At 41.4% G+C, this 17,403-nt stretch overlaps 1 protein-coding gene across 1 annotated transcript in view; it reads left to right on the top strand.

Moving 5' to 3' along the window:
- The first annotated feature begins 3,297 nt into the window (after nucleotides 1-3,297).
- bach2a (BTB and CNC homology 1, basic leucine zipper transcription factor 2a) overlaps nucleotides 3,298-17,403 on the top strand; it is a 46,630-nt gene continuing 32,524 nt past the window's right edge. The window contains exon 1 of the mRNA XM_056394242.1: nucleotides 3,298-3,454. The gene's annotated coding sequence lies outside the window, so the exon portion shown is untranslated. The remainder of the gene's footprint in view (nucleotides 3,455-17,403) is intronic.

Here is a 17,403-nt window from a genome sequence, read left to right on the forward strand (position 1 = left end):
TATTAGATCTTGGTCCAAGTCCGAGAAATTTTTTGTGGTCAAGTGCTGGTCTAACCAACAGAACGAATAACAGACCAACTCAACAGCGAACTGATAGCGAAGATACAAGCTAAACAAGCTGCTGCTGTTTTCAGATACAGACAGCAGGATCTTCTGTTACATTGAGTGTTTTTGGCTTCTTCATATTTTGGATCTGACTGACATGTTTCTCTTGATAATATCTGTTTGTCTTCTCGTCCCTGTTAACAGTTATCAAAAACTTAAAATGATGTTTTATATTCTGAATGAATCTTGATAACCCCGCCGTCATCAGAGCAGTCACACTTCTTTACTGTCCGGCACATTGATCGGAATCTTGTACCTCGGACATTTTGAGCCGTCAAAGGAGCACAGGTGGATTTAAGAACATTCATGATGGAAAATAAAGTCTATTAATATCTGCTATGAAGAGTGTCCCCTCTTTCTTTCTTTAGTAGGCTCCTCACAAACTGAACCTGGAGATACACATTACACACATGCATTACTACACAACTAAGACTGAGACTGAGCAGGATGCGACACCACAATAAATACATGGTAAATAGACTTTTTCATTGGCCATAGCAGGAAACGTACAGGTGTTTCTAATAACATGAATGCGTTTGATTCAAGCATCCTAGTCAGCCATCGTTAGTTTTATTATTATATTATACCTGTGTAAATTTTATTATGGTGTAAAAATGTCTGAGCTTACAGGACGCTTATCTTCGTGGATAATAATCCTCTTAATCCTCTTCTAAAGGGTGTGAATAGATGCGCTGTGTATCTGGCTTTGAGAATAAAAGACAAATGAATAAAGATCTACTCATCCTTAGTTTCACTGCACATTTTTCACAGCCCTGCCCCCAGTTGGTGAAGCTACAGCTTACAAACTGCTTACAGTCTTATTCTGAATTCAATAGCAACACGGGTTTCAGGGTCCAGGGTCCTTGAGGGAGTTCAGAGGTTTTGAGGTTACCTTGAGCAGGTTTCAAGGTTCTAATTCAGGGTTTCCGACCAGGTATCCACAGGGGAATTTCACATGTCAAAATATATTAATTTTACCACTTTAATTAAGGAAATTTTGCTGAATTGTATTTATGTGCTTTAAAAGTAATTAAATTGATTGGTCAGTGGACAGAAAATTAATCAGCATTTTAATAATGGCATTTGGTTTCAGTCAAACATCACGTGATCTGTAATAAATACACAGGCCTGTCTTTTTTTTAGACTGGTGTTGTTGTTGACATTCTGAACTCTGGGAGTCAATAATCAAATCTTTGATTGGTGATTTTAGACTCTTTTTAAAGGTGCTAAAACACGGCTAAATTTCATCTCAGCTAAAAGCTAAAAAGTGATTATTATCTGAAATCATTTTTAGTACCTGGGGACAGGTTCAATTACCTTTGTTTGAACAGGTTTAACATCCAGTGTGAAGTCACACACACTCCGGTACAGTACATGAACCTTTAGTGTTGGCTGGAATACCAAAGAAGAAGAAGTTGTTAACGAGTGCATTGTGTAGATTAAAAATACATGTTGAAACTGAATGTTTTGACAGAGACCGTCAGCTAACACTGTGTGCACAGTTACCGGCTAACGAGCTAACTGATGCACTTTATTATTTCAGTTAAATTAATCACAGTGCTGCTTATTCTGAGAGAATTGCTCTTTATGGTACATTTACAGCACATTTATGGACAGTGAACTGTGGCGTCACAACAAACTGTTTTACCATGGATGGATTTACAGCAACACAATATTCAGTTACAATAATCTTATACATTGATTTATACCTCTTATTAGATTATAAACATTTGCTTGTTATACAAAGAGAGAGAGAGAGAGAGAGAGAGAGAGAGAGAACCAGGTGAGAGAGTGGACACATGCTGTAGTTATAATGCTAGGTGGTGGACAGTGATCTCACATAACTAAGCAGTGTACAGTATTAATAGACTAGAATCAAATGTGGATTCTCCCCCACCCTCCTCTCATATTCATTTACACCATAAATAGTCTGTGTTGGCTTTAATTATCATCAGATTACAGGTCATTCTCTTGCTGAATACAGTGTGTGATTGTCAGAGCAAAGGTAAAGCGAGAGAGAGAGAGAGAGAGAGAGAAAGAAAGAGAGAGAGCAAGAGGAACCAGGTGAGCAAGTAGACAGGTTAATATGTCTGTCATTGTTTGATGATGATGATGATGATGATGATGATGATGGTTGAGAGGTTGATAATTCAGAGATTGAAACTATGTTTTGTACATTTCTCCGCATTTCTGCTTTACTGTAACTTGATCTTTTACATTGGAAGGTTCTGCTCATTATGATTGACACATGCAGAAATGTAGTATATATACTGTACATCCCTATATCAAGAGTGGTGTTACCATATACTGTATGTCCTCTATTACATTACATGTTATTTATTAGTGTGATTAAAAAATAATTTATAGATTAATATTAATGCATAAATTGGTATATATATATATATATATATATATATATATATATATATATATATATATATATATAAAATATCTACATTATGAAATGTTGTATTTTTAACATGATGCGACCATATATGTTGATGATATACATTAAATTTATCAATGCAAGTTTAATAAAACAACATACATATAAAAATGTTTTTTCTAATTCATTTGTCCTTCATTGTGAACCTGTCTATTTTCCCATTCTGGGAAAGTGGTCTCAGACCTTTGGATGCATATATTGACAGGCTGTGGGATGGATATATGTTACATTATACATATATACATTATACATATACCATGTGTAACATATTTCCACAATATAAGCATACATACATAAACATACATATTTGTATGGGTTAGACATATGTCAATATATGACATTATTCCAATTAGTAATATGTTTCTTGTATAATTTTTTACAGATGTGTTTTTATTTTATATGTACACATTATGTCATATTTGGAAATTCAGTGTATGTACATACATTACATTTGCGTATAAAAATCTGATCTCTCTTCCTTAGCCTATTCTAAATCCTTATCCGGTAAAATGGTGAAATCTGATAAAATGCATTAATCTGTGTAGTAGTAAATCAGTAGTAAAGATACAAACATCTCCACTGCATCGTCGTCAGGGCATGGAGGGGGGCGGGGGGCTCGGCCGTTGTTGTGAATGAGGGCCAGCATGACGTCAGGAAGCCAATGTCAACAATGCAGCTCCTGGAGGAGAAAAGGCGTTTCATCCTAACACACACACACACACACACACACACACACACACACACACACACACAGAAGGACCTATCCAGCACCACACACCGACTGATGCGTACGGTCCATGAGAAGCAGCGGTTCGTGGCTGTCGGAGGGCTGCGGAGATAAAAAGACACAATGTGGACTCACTCTTATTTCTGAAGACCTCAGCAGACGAGCAGGAAGAGCGGGTGAGTCGGTGCCTCGGTTACCGGGATAATAAGCAACTATCGCTCGTTACTACGCTTGAATAAACTAGACTACGGGAGCCGCTTGTCAGCCGTGGATTTACCACTAATCTGTCTGCTCGCAGTGGCGGCTCTCCGCACTTGTTTGTGTTGCAGTCACACTGGTTGTTGTGGTCGCAGGAGTTGGTTTAAAGCACAATGTCTCTGTTAGTCAGGCTGGTTTGCGGTTATTGTCGAGCTGTGCGGTTTGACGCAGGTTAACGGTTACGCTGCATTAGCTGAGTGAATCTGTTTCGATAGCACGTCGAGAAAGTACCGTAACAAAGTGTGTGTCCTTTCGCCGTTTGTTTCTACAACGCTAACTTTAATTAAACACTAAAAAAAACACATAAACACAATCTCGCGTCATCACAATGACACTACACAGACTGGATACTGAGAGTGAACCGTGGTTGTGGAGCCGTGTGTCAACACACGAGCAACCCCGTTCTGTACGACGGACCGACACGCGCCCGTTAATTGTACTTGGAAGTTTAGTGTCTTTGTATCAGTCCGTCATTTGTTCGTTAACCTTACATTACATCACACTCCTCCAGCTGTGGTGGGCTAAAAACCGGGGGGGGGGGGGGGGGGGGGGGGGGGGGCACATGTTTTGCAACGCTGCCACAACCGGGGCACACGCTCCGCTGTCACGCTGGAGAGGGGGAGGAAGGAAGGGGGCTGCAGAGGGACAAAGGACCCAGCCTCCCCCCCCCCCCCCCCCCCTTATTCCCGCCCTCAGCCGCTGAACAATCGGTTCAGTAAACACCCACCTCGGAATACAGCGAGGGTGCCTTTATTGACTAAGTGTCTGAATTAGCTGCCGTTCACCTGCATCACAGCGCTCGAGCTCAGAGATGTGAAACATGAATAACTGAGCTCCTCTGTGCAGCAGAGCCGGATACATGTAGCACCTAGAAATGTGTTGTTATTCAGTAAGCCTTTGGGTGAATCAGTGTCTGCTTGTATCACTTGTTTAATCCTTTGTGACAACGGCTTGTTGTGAACACATCAGCTCTTTGTTACCCTCCTATCCTCCGGGCCTTGAAGCCACTCTCCCCTCTTCCACTTCCATCTTCCACTGCTCCTCTAATGGGGGAAACGGCAGCATCAAGCTGAGAGTGTTTGCAGCACTTGGTTGTGATGGGGTGGGAGGACCTCCGCTCTCAGGGTTTTACACACAGCTCAGCTGAACGGAGCAGATGAGAGTTGACTGAGGCCAATGAAATATTTACCACCAGCACTTTGGTTTGCAGACAGCTCTTGAGCAAAGACCACTGAAATATTTCTGAAATATTTGTAGGGATATGACTAATTCAGACCATAAAGAGAGAACACACTGAATATACACAAAACGCTTATATAAGTATATAACGCATAATTATATAACATGTGAAGCTTTGTCCAGTCTGAGAAAATAACTCCATGATGTTAGATCAGCTAGGGCTTGGATTGCAAACAAAAGAAAAACAGACATTTACCTGGCTGGATGGCTCAGACCAAAGCTGCTCTTGAGGTGCATCATGGGAAGTGTAGCATACAGCATTTGGGCTAAAACAAGGTCACAAGGTGTTGGCCACTGCTCCTTGGTTTAATCTGTCTCTTGTAAATCAATCCAGATGTGAATATGGGAGCAAAATAAAAGCACTATTTCACTGTCGTTCTTGATGCTGCCACTTGATGGCGCCAAAGTAAGAATTAAGAAACAAAATGGTGGCTTTAAATAGATGATTCTAATTTATTATTGTTATTAATAATTATGTGTTACACTGTGTGCTTTGTAGGTAGGATATGTGAAAGTCGTCTCAGATATACAGGGTCAATGACCTTTACTACCAGTCTAGACCATGACTACCTGGAGCTGATTAAATCTGGCTTTAGGCTGATTTAAATACGGTTTGCAAACAGGAAAAACAGTGAATATGTGTTGATGTGTTTGGCGAGCACAGAGCATGTAGTGCCAGGTATTTATACTGTATGTCTGTCTATGGAGCAGTGTTGCTGAATGGAAGGATGGCTGGTGGTTTTCAGTGTGTGAGGGGAGTGAGAAGCGTTCGGTCCTGAAAATAACTGCGTGTCAATCGCTGTTCTCTCTACACTGTGTAACACATGGTGAGGGAGCCAGCTTTAGTCTGTAATAACTGTCCTGTTGGTGAACTGAGACATTAAATATTAAACATAAACAAACACTTGAACCCAGACTTGAAATTAGAGCCGCAGCTGATTATTCTATTGATTAATCAATAATTGTCCAGTGTATAAGTCAGAAAGCAGTTAAAAATATCAGTCACAGTTTCCCACCGCTCAGGGTCACGTGCTCAGACGTCTTGTTGTATCAGAAGCTGCAAATATTTAAAGAGTCTAAAATAATTAACTGAAGATCTGATCATCATTTCACTCATCATTTTAGCACTGGTTCCAGTTAATATACAGTATTTAGCAAATGAAAATAAAATATCAGTTTTCATTGGCTCTGTAGAATTTTCCACTCCACTGGGAAACAGGTAGTATTTTTCTTTGACTGGTTCAAAACCAGTCTCTCGTCTCTCGTCGTCTCCCGCTTATCCGGATCCGGGTCAAAACCAGTCTATCTTTGTGTATTTTGTGTGAATTGAAATGAACTTTAGTTTCCCACATTTCCACAACAGATGGGATCAGAGGAATATTAAGGATTCAGGAGGTGTGCAGTTTGACTCGACAGCCTTCGACTGCTAGGAGTTAATGCACAGTTGTAATAATGAGACTCCCTCCCATGCCAGACACCTGGTATGCAGCCATATTAATATTGTTAATTGTGTTAAACCTGTGCTGTTCTTGCTGTGACATGTCAAAATGTCTGCAATAATGGTCCTGTAGCATCGCTCAGCTTCTCCTGAGCTTCAGCAGGTGGACAGACACCCTGACATTATCCTGGAACAGACCGTCATAAACATGGGAATTCATTTTCCCCTCGATGATGCGGAGCTGTCCAGGTCCAGAGGCAGCAGAGACCCAGATGATGACCCCCCCCCCTGCTCCACCTCTGGGAGGATGTTTTCATGTTTGTTTGCAGAGCCCTTTGTGTACCATACATAGTAGGGGTGGGACTAAATATTGATGAAGTAATATATTGTGCTACTTGTGATACGTTATTGATACACTGGTGACAAAAATCGATATTTTTATTAAAATATGCAGGTGCTCTAAACAAACGGTCAAATGACTGAGAGTGAAGAAGGAACTCACAGGGGCAATATGGCCGACAGCAGAGGGGTACCGTCATCTATGAGGTCACAGCTTTCACACAGTACAACCTCAGTCTCATCAGTCCAGCAAACGTGTGTGTGTGTGTGTGTGTGTGTGTGTGTGTGTGTGTGTGTGTGGTCGACCCATGAACAGAAATGTGAACCAGCTCCAATGATTCCTTGAAGCCTTTAGCCGTGACTTTGAGGGTCTTTGTTACCTCAACTCTTCTTCATCCTCAGTCTCTGAGGTCTTTGGTTATCATAAAGTGAAATGTAAACAATATGACCACATGACTAGAGTAAAAAAAGAAACTCTAGAAATAATTTCTAATTATTAAAGTCAGACTAAAGATACAGTGTAAATAAGTATGGGAATTACAATTAAGTTTCTCACTGAGGACTTTTGTTCTTTTGTCTGATGATGAACAAACTGTGATGAATGTCAGACTGTTTCTGCTGCAGAGAGGAGAGAAAGAAAAGAGGAGAGAAGCCGTTGATGTTTGATGAGTCAGTCTGACTGAAATGTTCCTTGTGTTATTCTGAGCTGCAGTGATGAAGAGGAGAGTAAAAGCTTCATCACTGTCAGGAATCCTGTCGGATTAAAGAATCTGCGTTCAGTTCAAATTAAGCTACAATACTTATCATGTTGCTTTTTAGTGATAAACTCTCCTGTTTGTTAGAGTTTGTTTGTTAAATATCTTCTGCTCGTTATTATTGATCGCTTTATTGTAAACTCTTTTGTTCCTGTCAGGATCCTGTAGGAATGATTCCTGCCAGGAAAGGAAGTGATTGTGTTCTGGAAATGTCTATGATACTGTATTTATCAAGACAAGAGGTCAACATAGAAGAAGAGTTAAATCAGGGAAAATAAGGACATGGACGTACAGCACGCTCCTCAATAAAGCAGAATGAGTTCAGTGTGTGGAGACACTGTGGTGCCGTACCATGACAAATAGGGAGCAGATGGATTAACTTTGGCCGACTGAGTGAATGAAGTGATGCAGACCTGAGCTTCTCAGTGGATCAAAACGAACATTGATACTGAGCCAGCGCGTCAAACGATGGATTCCAGCTGATGCAGGATGAACGTCATTCTGCAAACACCAGTCGTTTGATTTTCAAAAGCGAACAATCACAGCTCCGCGAGGTGAAGAGAGCTGGTTTCCTTCTTCTCTGCCTCTGTCTGTGTAGGAGGCCGTTTGAAGACAAACTGCTACATAATTCACACTCACAGCTTTGTTATATCTGTGTGCAGGGGAGGGGAACTGATAAAGGCCGGCCTGACCGTGTGTGTGTGTGTGTGTGTGAGCACAGGTGATGAGGACAGACGGCCCCTGGAGACACAGCACAGCTCCTCTGCTAGACAGAGACACTGAGCTCAGTGTGTCTGCTGGAGCTCCTTCTCTGTCTGTCTGTCTGTTGTCCACGCCTCCCTCTGTCTCCCTCTTCTTCTGAAACTACTCTCCACACTCATCTATTTTTATCAGCTGTGCCTCAGTCAGTCTGTCATCCTGCAGGAATGGGTGTGTGGTTTGATGTGAAGCAGAGGTTTCTGTCTCATCCTCTGTCGCTTGTCTTTAGTTTGATTTATTTATCACCTGAGAAAGACTCTGATCTCTCTCTGTTTTATCTACCAGGCTCTGAAATATTAACTTATGGATTTGTAAGTAAATTCAGGAAGTAAATGTTCTGCACACCGTGTGATTTTGACGCTACACTTTGATCGTCTACAGTGCAGTAGATAATAATTTGTGTATTCAGTTTTAATTAAAAAAACAAAATATAAAAAGAAATTTGAAATGGAATGCAGTTCCATTTAAAAGAATGACATTATCTTGTTCTTTTCTTTCATTTTTAAGGTTTTATATTTGAGAGTTTTTACCAGCTCCATCAGTGCCATTTGTGAGGCCAATCCCAGCGGATAAAACCAAGGCTGAATTTTTTTCCCAATCCGAATGTGGGGTTATTATTGGTCTGGTTTTATTTAGAGGAAAACCCTATGGGGGGGGGGGGGGGGGGTGGCCCACAAAGCATTTGTTTTGGTCTGAGATGCTGGTGCTCTAGTGTGGCATCTAGTGGTAGTGACGATGGTTTACAGAACCTTTCATTTTGTCATATGTATATATCGTTGTAGAGTCTTTTGGTCCCAGCGCTGCACCTGAGGACATCCTTTGATTTGTGTATTTTAGGGACAGTGGTGAACAACTAAATAACCAGCAGTGACAATGATAATAATGACAGTGACCAGTGTATTGCTGTGAACAAGGTCCATATTTGATGGGATCAGTGAAAGAATAAGAAATGTTTGTAGCCACTCAAACATATTTTAGTTTTACCATGATCAGTGGCAGAATCCCTCTGCTGGTACAGACCTGGGAAATGGGTTGTCAGACAGATACTATGTAATGGCCTGTACGTACGTACTGTACTGGGCCTCAGCTAGATCTTTCTTCTTATCAGTCAGTCAACCTATGTGCAGCAACATATTCCACAGCATTTCTTTTGGTTTGAAATAGACCTGGCCTACATGTTGAAAACAATGCCACCGCTCATTCAATATTTGATGGAACCATCTGTTCGCACCTTGAAACAAGGAAAAGTGTCACCAGCAGCAAATTTGTCATGGCAGAAAAACCATCTTCTAATCCCAGTGCGAAAGATGGCGTTCCTGACATGAAAGCTCTGAGCTACTGACGCATATTTGTGTCTTTGAACAGATTTGAGCAGCTATTGTTTGGACTTGTGAGAGACACACTGAGAATTCCTGATGAGATAAGACCGTGTGTGAACGCTCGCACTGTGGATGATGTTGCTGTAGAAATGAGAGGATTTTGTAAGGAGTTGTAACAGCATATCAGTATTTAACAAGTGACATTTTCTAAAAAAAATAATTAAAACAACAAACCAACAACAACAAAACCCAGACACTTCTCTTCCCGGCGCTCACTGCTCAGAGCATTGTTGGCATTCCTGGTTTATCTGGTTCATAATCTTGCCACAGATCTGGCGACCCATCTGGCATGGTTGGCGGTCATTGGTCCAGACAGGCAGGGGGGCAGATGGTGAGATGATGGTCAGCTGTTTTGGGCATTGCTTAAATCAACATATTCCATGTAGGGGTTGCCAAGCTAAAGCTGAATCTGTTGTTTAGCTCACAGAGCTTCAGAGCAGTCTGAGGGACCCAGCTGATGCAGAATGAGACGAGCAGACGTCCTGCTGAGAGGACAGTAACAGATATACGCTCTGATCCATGACCGCTTGGTATTTCCCTACGTCGTCACACTGTGTAATAATTAATGCTGGCCCCACACTAGAGGAGAATTTGGAAGGTATTTAGGTCTGACTGATGACAATTGCTGGATGCTTCCTGATTGGAGGCTGGTTTTGTCATGGTTTGCCATGGTGGACATTTATGCTTGGATTTTGTCACTTCCTGTTTTGTAGTTGGTTTCCTTGTGTATCTCTTGATGTTTGTTCTTCCTGTCTTTGTTCTGTTCCCTGTGTGGTGATTGTCTGCCCCGCCCTGATGTGTTTCACCTGTGTTCAATCACCCTCGCCTTCCTTGTATCTATTTAGTCTCTGTGCTCCGGTTCATCTGTTGTCATCCCCTGTGGTTTCTTGTGTTTTGGCTTGCTGTTTAAGTACCTTGTGTAACCCTCGTGCTTCGGTTTCCTTTTCACTTGGTTTGCCAGTTTTTGCCTGTTTGGATTTTGAGTTTTTGTAAGTAGTTACTTTTTGTTATTAAAATAATTTCTTTCCACCAACTCCCTTGTGTTTTTCGGCTGCATTTGGGTCCAGCTTAGCACAAACCTTGACAGGTCTGAACCGATTATCCGACCAAGTGATCAAATGATCCTGTCGTCTGAGGGTTTACATGCGTAATCTCAACATTACGGGCTGGATGGGAATCGCCCCGATTGAAAATAACAACCTGAAATCCTGCAGTGTGAAAGGACTAGTAATATTGAACAGAAACCTGCCATAGCCAACGAGTGAGCTGATCGGGAAATGTCATGATGTTTTTCTACCCAGCTGTTGACAGTAACCTTCGTTGAAGCCCAGACCGAGCCTGGTGACAGGTGTGTTTGTATTATCTGTGCTCTAAAAGACGTCACAGCAGGAAAAAGGGCGGAAATTACTGAGTTCACCCAGGTGTCATGTTTACATCACTGCTGATTGAAGCTTGAACTGATACATACTGCAGAGCCATTTTGACCTGGGACTGAATGCTGATAATTACGATGGAGTATTGGGGCCAAAAAAGAAATCTGAAATTGCAAGAAAAAAGCCATAATATTACAAGAATTAAAAATGTAAAATTTTGAGAGAAAAAATAATTTTTAGGAATGTTACATCAGTGTCAGCCTGAGCTGCTTCTGGCAGCTGCTGTTTCTCTAACAATAGAATAGACTCAGTTTCTTCACAATCTTTTCAGTGTCCTTCTGCTGAAGATGATGATGATGAGCCAAAACATGAAGTATCTCCTTATTTGTGAAACCTTCCTCATTCTGAAGCTTCTGACATTTCCCTCTAAAACAACACACAATCTAAAATTACAACTTCATTTTCATTATATTGAGTTTTTTCTTGTGAAATTACGACTTTATCCTTGAAAATTCAGATTTGTTTTCCTCAATGTGGCCCTAATACTTGGTCGTTGATTATACCCTTTTACATAAACGACAAAAGCCATTTGTTAGCAGGCATTAGTGGGTTTTTTGTCCAGTGTGAAAGGGGCTCTTGAAAGGAGATCAGCAGTGTCTCTACTGATGCTCTCAGACCCCATGCTGATTGATAGTGAGCTTGGCTAAACTATTCATGAAACAGATTCTGGCACAACCTCCATTAACACTGTCCGCTGTGATCCAGCCAATCAGGAGAGAGAAAGTATTGAAGTAATGGACAAATTACATTTTGACCTGATGATCGCTCTAGATGAAAAGTTTATGGATCACCATCTTGACTACATTTCATGCTGAGGAACATCAGCAGGATCCACAAGGTATTTATTAATGTTGAGACTCTGCTGAGACCCCACCACCACCACCACCACCACCACCACCAAAACCAGCAGCCCAAACCAGCAAATCAAAGTCCACTTGGAAAATGACCCTCATATACTCCCACCTCCTTCACAATTAGTGCAAATTGTTTCCTGTTAACTCCAGCTACTTGATGGCAGACAGTGCGCCTCCTGGTGAGCGTGTTCTGGTCAGGGGCCACTGGAGCTGTTTGTGGGCTGATGTAACAATGCCAATGAAGCTGCAAAGGCTGCTCGATGTTGTGGAGGTTCCACCTGTCGAGACAGATTAACACGCTCTCACATTCATCTCCATGTCTGCTGCTGAGGGAAGGCACGGCTGTGGCTTTGATGTGATGCAATTAGGGTTTGTTTGCTATGAAGGATTACAGCGGTAGAGGTGATAAACCCAATATAGAAGCAGAACAGTGCAGGGGGCTGTGGTGGTGTCATGTCCCTACACTGGCTTCTGATTACATTTAGGATTCGATTCAGGATCCTCATCTATAAGACCGTGAATAATCTTACTACAGAGTTCATCAGTGAACCACTAATGCCTTGCACCTCTGCTAGGCCCCTCAGGTCCTCTGTGGGGCTCAAGACTGAAAACATAAGGGGACTCTGCCTGGGTCTCAGGCTGTGGAGGTCTTCTTCTGTAAAGCATGTTGTAACCTAGGTTTGAAAGGTGCTGTATGAATAAAATTCTATTTACCGACTTGTTACAGGATACTAGTGAGAGGATGAAATATAGAATACAGCGGGAGGTCCAGTTGTTGTAGTCCAAGGCATCACATGGCTGTTTATTCTCTGGGTTCCCTCTCATGACATGCATGAATTTAATTGGCCAAGACAATTCAGTGCCAGATGTTGCACAGTGGCAAAACTAGAAAAACAAAGTAAATCTGTGCAAATTTCTTGTCGGGTTCACTTTTCAGTGAACTTGTTTTTCACTCGTAGGCGACGATCGTCAGGGGAATTAGCTTATTAGCTGCGTTGCACCATCCACTGCAATATAAACTGCTCCACAAAAGACAGTTAAGAGTTATGAGGAGTCAAGAGAGCAAATGCGTTTTGGATCAATTATGTGAATTTACTGTCCTATTGGGAACCAAACTAACTCCCCTTCAATAACTCTTTATTAATGAAATGAACACTCCTGGCAACAAAATGCTAGCAGTTAGCAAGCTGTTCAGTACACAGACAATTGAAAGAAGGTCAGAAAGTTGTTGTGACTGACTAGAGCTGGCATGTTCACGACTCACTAGTGTGTTAGTGGTTAGCTTTCCAGATGGCAGCTGACTCCCAGCCGGAGCTGTCTCCAAATCCGGCCCATACTTGGGCCACATGCTTCTTTTCTTCTGGTCCTGTATATGCCCAGTTCCACAGCCCAAATCTGGCCCATATACCGAATGATTGTCAGATGCTACGTCCACATCTGGACCGGTTTTGGTGCACTCAAAGAAAATCTTCAGGCTGTCAGTCAGTACCACAGGATAAAAAAATAACAGCTAGAATCTGCCAAGATGTGGAAGTATGTGGGCCAGACTCGGGCCGAGCACCCAGGCATATGTTGGACCAGAAGTTTTATTTTGCTGTCTGGGTTGCACATGTTATAGCAGTTTAACAACCAGCCCTTTGAGCAGCTTCTGGAGCTATTCATTTCACTGTGCCACTTTCTAGTGTGACCCGCTTTCGAATGAGGAAGCTGCGACTTATTCTATCAATCAGCTTGTCCGCTTTGTCCTTCGCACTCAGTAAATGAGGAAACTGTCATAGCTAATTCAGTTCTGTCCCTCCCATGTGTGTGGACGGGAAGGGCAAAATATTAGGAACACCTCTCAGTATAAAGCAGTCCAGTACCACGCCACCTCTGACCTCAGTAATAAACATAGAATTGAATTTATACATTTCTGATGATATCACTAACATTATTAACTTCATAAATATAGAATTTATGGCACAGCTGTTGTATTAAAGTACAATAGATTGTAAAGGTGTTCCCAATAAAGTGGTCAGGGAGTGTATATTAGCATACATACAATGAAGTTGTGTTGTATCAGTTAAGTCCAGTTCAATTTTATTTCGGTCCTTTTTAATATTTATACATAGTAAATACACATAGAAACAAAACCCACTAATATTGGCTGAAAAGGTGTCGGCTGAAGCCACAGCTTATTACAGCCCCCCTCTCTACATAATGTTGCATGAAATGGCAAACTCCTCACTACAGGCCAATGTGTAGTCACAGAAAATAGGAACGACGAGAAGCAAAAACAGAAAAACTTTTCACCCCTAAGATTAGACACCAAACTATTTACAAAGAAAAACTGAACATGAGGCAAGACGAAGCTCCAGTGAGTCGTACGTACGGAGACCGAAAGAAAGAAAATATGAAAAAGTCAATAAAAAAGACTTTCACTGCTGCATTTATGTGATGATATCCATTATATGTCAGTTTTGTACTTATTCATCACCATATTTTTAAACCTTTTTTTAAATTTACCAAGTGAACTTACACATTCTTATTTTATCATCACAACTCATCCACAGGTTTTACCCCTTTGACGGATATGCATCTTCTTTTTATATTGGTCCTTACTCTTTTTTTCACTGTACGTATTCCCCTCAGTTCATGCTGGCTCTGAATACAGTTTGGGAGTAAATGATTTTGTGTTTTATACATTATCTGTGCAGATTATGACATTTTAAAGCACATTAATGAATAAATAGTAGAATCTGATTGCTTGATGATTCTCAGAGCTTTCTTCTGCAGCATGAGTGTTTCCTCATATCTGCACACAATAAGTAATGTATGTTAATATGAGAGAGCAGTATAATATAAGTAGTGATTTCTGTTTTTGCTTTATGCAACACTGCAACAGTTTTAGACACTTTTTTTCTCTACATTATTTATGTGTGGCTTCCAACATAATTTATAGTCAGTAATGTCACCCAGAAACTTTCTATTTCAAAGTCATTAATCCTGCTTTTAACTAGTTTTGTTGCCAATGTCCAAATATTATTTATACTAAGTCTGACTTAAATGGTAACTTGTTAGTATCAAACCATGTCTTTATCGTTTTCAATTCTCCCTCCACTGAATTCAGAGGCTGAACTCTTCCCAGTATAAATTTGTGTCATCAGGAAATAAGTCAAATTTGAATAATTTGGACACTTTACAAATATAATTTATGTAGAATATAAACAACTTAGGTCCCAACACTGAAACATGAATCATGGGTATCATTGCCTAGATGGAGGTGTTTAAATTTGACATGCCCCCTCCCCCCCAACCCCTGAAATTAAACCATCAAACAAAACAGTCTAGACCCCACCCTGCTTCTTTTCCGTCTGTGTTTTCAGTTCCTCCAGCCTCTAAAACGCTGGCACCATGGGTCAGAGTTTAGTGAGTTCACATCTCTTACACCTCACAGCAGTTCTAAATGAGGCTCTGTGAGAGTGGAGCTGTGTGATCTCTCTGACAGAGACACTTCATTAAAAACAAAACAAACAAACCCGTCTTTAGTTCAGTGTTTGGATGAAAAAGCTTGCTCCTAATTGCTAAATGACTGTTGGCTGTATCGTGTTTAAACCCACTAGTAAACACTGAGAGGTTAAAGTGTGTTTTTCTTTTTTGTTCTGATCCTATTGCTTCAGTTTGATTTGGCTGCGTTCCCAGTGTAGTGCATTTTAATTTCTGCAGTATTCCATCCTGGCCATGACTCACACTGCAAAACCCAGCTTCACTTTCCCTGAAACCCGACAAGCCTGATCCAATTTACGCTTCAATGGCAGCCTAAGGCAAAGTGATGTCAGCCCAGCCTCCCAGCTGAAAGGAGGGAGTGGAAGTGTCAGGAAACACAGATGACCACGGAGGAGCTCCCTCGGGGAGGGAAGGTCCGTATCTGCTACATCCGTAACCGTCAACCAGGTGAAATAAAATCCAGTGGACCGGGTCTGACATCTCAATGGTTTCTGGGTTAATCAGGACAGTGGCGTCACTACAGTGTCGTCAGGAGAGTGATACACCGATATGCTGCAGAGGAACATGGGAGGCAGTATTCAGGACAGCCCCGAGTCTATGGATGAGATCAACATCTGAGTCACTGAAGACTTTTGCGCTGCTGTGCGACTGCACGTTGTGGTGGTGTAATTCCGACAGCAGAAAATCTGCTCCTGGTTTTCCAGCAATGCAAAACATTTGAAAGGCTGAAAGAATTTCAGCGGGGTGATGTTAATCTGTCAGTCGTCCTCTGTGGAAACTTTGTGGGCGTTTAGCAGCCCACATGTGTACTTTCATTTTCATGCCTACACTGCGATGCCTTGTGAAGGAGATGAAATAATCCTGTGCTCAACGTCTCTGCCTTTATGACTCATTTGGCATCTGAGAGCTTTTGCACCCTCTCAAAAATGATTCATTTTAATGCACAGTTTTCAGCCCTGCGCCAGGTATGAACATACTGTATAACTGATACTGTATATTTACACAAGCCCCTGTTTAAGATCTAAAGCACCGTGATCTTCGTGTGATTGGGCCAATGCGTGATTGATGCTGGTTATTTTCATGTGGAAAAGGAAGTTGAAAGATAAGTTCATAACATGAAGTGTTGACTTGTGCTGAAGGCTACCAAATAGTGGAGTTCCCTCTTTCTGCAACAGTGCTCACCTCTGTTCCTCTCCAGAGTAACTGCCTTGTAAAAAAAAAATCTACATATGGTCCAGGAAGAAACACAACAGCGTGATAACAAGATCATTGTTGTCTTTGCTAGCAGCTGTGTTTCAGGTTCATGTCATGAAAATGAATGACATGATAACATCTGTGTGTTGGGATTCAGTGCTTGAGGTACCCAGTATAGAGTTAGTACTGATACTTCTACTGCTTTCACTACTGCTACTACTACTACCAGTAAAACAACAATATATACTAATGATAATGGTAATAATGACAACAAATACTCCACTAAACCAAACGCAATTGCTACAAACTCTCCTACACTGATGATGCACAAACCAAACTACCACCAACAACAATCCACAAAGTGCTGGATGTTTACAGTGCTTTTATTCTGAAACCAACACTCCCATGCAACACGAGGCCTCGTTTGTCAGATGTCGTTGCTTCATCTGGCCCTTCATACCCAGTGCAGTCTCAGCTTCATACGTCCCATCAGTAGTAATAATTCTTGATTCGATGAAGAGAACAGGGAGCATCATTTTCAGATGATGATGATGGCGATGATGGTGATAATGTACAAAAGTCAGTTTTTGGAATGGATGAAAGGGAATTTGGATGATTCAGATTTGCAGGACTACTACTTTTGTATGACCAGAATCTGACGACCCCTGCTCCCAACCTGACTCTACAATTTAAAGTCCAGTGATGCTCCCGAAAGGAAACCTTATCCTGTCCACTGCACTGAGGCAGTAGCCCCCTTTTATACAGAGATTCCACTATATTGCTGTTAAGATGACCCCTTGTTATGCCGCCTTTGCTTTACTTAACCAAACAAAGCCGGCATATTGTGTGTGATTTTAGATAGCGGAATCAGAGGTGTGAAAAAAAGATTGAGTTGTCTCGCTGCCTTCATGGCCATGAGAGGAACTTAAGACACCTCCACACTGACTGAAACATTTAGTCATGGTGGTTTCAGCACTTCAATAACACAGTT

This window comes from Seriola aureovittata, chromosome 13 (assembly GCF_021018895.1).
Source record: "Seriola aureovittata isolate HTS-2021-v1 ecotype China chromosome 13, ASM2101889v1, whole genome shotgun sequence".
NCBI lineage: Eukaryota > Metazoa > Chordata > Actinopteri > Carangiformes > Carangidae > Seriola > Seriola aureovittata.